At 34.8% G+C, this 4,233-nt stretch overlaps 1 pseudogene; it reads right to left on the reverse strand.

The window, feature by feature from the left end:
• Positions 1–283: 283 nt before the first annotated feature.
• On the reverse strand, positions 284–3,868 carry LOC148004787 (small ribosomal subunit protein eS25 pseudogene; annotated as a pseudogene).
• Between the last annotated feature and the right edge of the window lie 365 nt (positions 3,869–4,233).

The following is a 4,233-nucleotide window of genomic DNA, read 5'->3' on the forward strand; positions in this document are numbered from 1 at the left end:
TTGCATGGCATTCTTATGTTCTACTTGAGTCGATTCTAGCTCTATTTGTTAAGATTTTTTTATTTTTAGGGAGTACAGATTTTTGAAGTAAGAACTAATGATTCTTTCAGTTTCCTCAGTGTCAGTGTTTATGACTCCTATTTCATTACTGATTTATTTTGACACTGTTTCCCTTCTCTAGGTTAGTTTGGCTAAGAGTTTGTCTTTCTTCTTGATTTTCTCAAAGAATTGGGTTTTAATTTGGTTGATTATTTGCATTTTTCTCTTCTTTTCTTCTTTTTGTTCAATAAAGTTTTATTTTCCCAAATGTACAACTAATTGAACTTGCCCATGTACCTTCACCAGCAGCTGGGGCATCTCCACCCTTTGTGTTTCTGGTGTAAATTCCTTGAGCTCTATGCTTTGAAATCAGCTAGATGAGTCCTTTACTAAGTAGCTCCTGAGGGGCTGCTCTGGCCAAGGAGCCTTGAATCTTCAGTCTCTCAGAAACCACAGCTGAAGTAATAAACTTATAGTTGGGAACTTCTTACAAAGTTTATTGTAAGTAACTTTGTCAAATAGGACAAGATTGTTCAGCTTGTCCTGAACTTCACCTTTGGACCACTTCTTTTTGGCATTGCTACCAGATTAATTTACTGGGTCTTTGTCTTTTTTTGGCCCACTTTTAATCATCTTTCTTCTTGTCATCCTCGTGCGTCAAGGCAAAGCTCAGACCACTGCAGCCTCACTTTGTCCGAAGAAAAAGTTTGTATTGTTTTCTTTGTTTCTAACTGATTGATTTCCACCATGAGTTTGATTGTTTCCTACTATCTACTCCTCTTTTTGTGTACTTTTAAATTGCTGATATGAGAACCTTGTGATTTCTTTATCAGGCTATGAACATTTAGTGCTATGATCATTCATTCCTCTTAATGTGGCTTTCATTTTGTCTCATAAATTTGGGTATATTTTGCCTTCATTTTCATTGAATTCTAGAAAGTCTTTTATTTCTTTATTTCTTCTCTTATGCAGAGATCATTGAATAGAGAGTTGTTCAATTTCCATGAGTTTGTATGCTTTCTGGATATTAGCCAAAAAATTCAGAATACCCATGATATGCCCCACAGACCCTAAGAAGTTAAACAAGGCTCTAGTGAGAATGGGTCAATCCCACTTAGAACAGAGAACAAAGTAAACATGGGAGCTAGAGGGAAGGAGAGACCGTATTCAAGAGGGAGGGGAAAAGAGAAGGAGGATCAGGTCTAGGGACAGAAATGAGAGAAGACTAGAGAGCCAGGAGAATGAATGAGAACTTGAAGCTGCCAGAGACGAGGGATAGAGGGGAACTTCTAGAAATTCCTAGAGACCTGGGATTGGATAGAGTTTTAGGACTCAGTATGGGTGACCTTAGCTGAAATGCCCAACAATGGAGATATGCAACCTGAAGTGACCAGTAGTAAGAGAGGATGACCAATGGAGGGATGGAAATATCGACCCAATTATAAAACTTTTCCCCAAAATTGCTTCTGTCTAAATGAAATGCAGGGGAAAACGTGGGGAGATACTAAGGAATGGTCAACCAGTGGTCATCCTAACTTGGCTCTATCCCATGGGTGGCCACTAGTCCCTGACACTATTAATGATATTATGCTGTGCTTGCCGACAGGAGTCTACCTTTCCTAACCGCTGATAGGTCCAACCAGTAGCTTACCAAAATAGATTAGGCTGAGGTCGGTAACCCTGTGGAAGAGTTAGGGGAAGGGCTGAAGGAGAGAAGGTGATGGCAACCACATAGGATGACCAACAGTGTCATCTAACCTAGAACTTGGTAACTCCCAGAGACTGACCAGCCCCACCCCCACCACCAAAGAATGTACATGGGCTAGTCCAAGGCCCCTGACACGTATGTAGCAGAGGGTTGCCTTGTCTGGCCTTGATGGAAAAATATGCACCTAATAATATAGAGACTTGATGTACCAGATTGGGAGAGTACAAGATGGGGTGCATTATCTCAAAATCGAAGAGTGAATGGGAGGAAAAACTATACGAGAGGAGACTTGGAGGGAGACAACAATTGGGATGTAAATTAATAATTAATTAAAATAATTAATTATTAATTAACATAATTGATTAACAAAAATTATATATATATACATATATATATAAACCTCAACATCTCACATAATACATCTAATGTTGATGTTAAACTGGAATGTCCTTTAGAAATCTGTCACTGTCAAGCAATCTAGTGTAATCTGCTGTAAATAATCTATTCTATATTCATTAAGAGACTTACCAATACAGACAACATTTCTTTTTTTCTTAAAATACTCAGAGCTATATCAATGAAAGCAACTCTAAAAGATAATTAAAAATGTCAATCACAATTAAAATGCATCAATAAAGTAAATGCATCAATAAAGTGTGCTATGTACACAAACATAACATAGTATGCCAACCTCACAGTAAATGCAATGAACTTGAAATGGTTCTGTTGTGTACTACATAACACCATATCATTTTAGTTTTGGAGGCTCCATATCTTGAAGGTACAAAATATTCCTTTTGTTAAGAGCCCAAATGAGGTACTTCAAATTCAGATCAACTTTTTAAAGTTAATTATTATTACATGGCATGTTTCAGGAGTGGCACTTGTGTGAAGAACAGAGGGACTATTTTTAGGAATTGTTTTGCTAACATGGGTGGCATAATGTAGTTTTATAAGAAATAACAAGAAAATCTAGTTTTATTTGATATGTAAGATATATAATATGTATTTTGTCACATATTCAGATCAATTGAATATTTAAAATTTATAAGTACCCTTTCAAATATTTGTCATATAAAATTTATCTATATTAAAAGGCACTATCTTATTTATGTATGAAACCAATTGTATGATAGAAGGATTCTATTAAAATAGGCTTTTCATCTATCCACAATGTTATGGAAATAAATTATCAACTGTGAAACGGTATTATTTATACTGTGATTTCATTTAGCTTTGTGCTTTAGTACACTAGTAAGATGCAATCATGTCAGTTACATAAATATAACAATAAACAAAATTAACTGCATGAATTTCATCTCAGCTTGAGTAGCAAAATGATCAAAACATAATTATCTGTATATTTTGAAAATGACTATTAAAAACATAATTATGTATGAAAAGTTTTACATCCAAATTGATCAGACTATTTGAAAAGTTACACCAAATTAAACCATTGAGAAATCTCATGTCATTTGAGTTATTTGAATTGTGCGAAAAATATGACTATGAAGAATACCTTTAGAAATACTTGATATCCAAAATTTGCTCTTCAAACCATCAAAAAGTCTCTAATGTAAGTAATAGAATTGAAAATTATCTTCACCAAAAGAATATAAAATACAACAAAGTAACAACTGTAAGTAAAATTACATTTTAATAATAATTTGACATGAGGTACAAAATCAGCCTGGGTGCAAAAAGGGTCACATATGAGAAGGTCACATGAGTATGTGGCTCACTCTGCAGTTTCAGAATTGGCAACTTAGTTCCTTACTTTTCCAGAATCAAGAAGTCATTTATAGGACTTGGTCTACAGATGAATTCACTTTCTTCATCTATAAAGAGTGGTGCCTTTACATCTATTTACATTCTGATTGTCACATTATCCTCATTGTGGTAGCTCTTAACATTATAATTTTGGAGAGAGTTTCTATTATTTGGTTTTTTTTTTTTTTTTGTGTGTGTGTGTGTGTGTGTGTGTGTGTGTGTGTGTGTGTGTGTGTTTGGTGGTTTGGGGCTGGTGGGTTTTTATTTGTTTTACTTTTATTTGCTTCTTTGCTTTGCTTTGCTTTGTTTCGTTTTGTTATTCCACCACTTTTCCCTTACTTGGTCAACCATATTTGTTTACTCATTCATATGCCTTCTCTTGGGCTCTTTTCCTTCTGTTTATTTCCCTTGTCTAACTTTATAGACAAGTTTTAACTTAATATATTTTACTTTGAAATGTTTCATTTTTATCTTTTAGCAGACTCTTCTTTTCTAATGAGAGACAGAAAAGGAGTGAATCCTGATGAGAGAAGTGATGGGGAAGAACTGAAAGGAGTAAAGAGAGAGAAAATGTAAACAGAATACATTGTATGAGAAAAGAATCTGTTTCCAATGAAAGGACAAACAAGGACATATGTCCCCTATAATGAGTGGACATAAACTGTCATATGAAATCCATCTGGTTCTTTCATTTTCTGACCTTTCTTATATTCCAG

Source organism: Rattus norvegicus, chromosome 7 (assembly GCF_021556685.1).
Source record: "Rattus norvegicus strain SHRSP/BbbUtx chromosome 7, alternate assembly SHRSP_T2T, whole genome shotgun sequence".
Taxonomy (NCBI): Eukaryota; Metazoa; Chordata; class Mammalia; order Rodentia; family Muridae; genus Rattus; species Rattus norvegicus.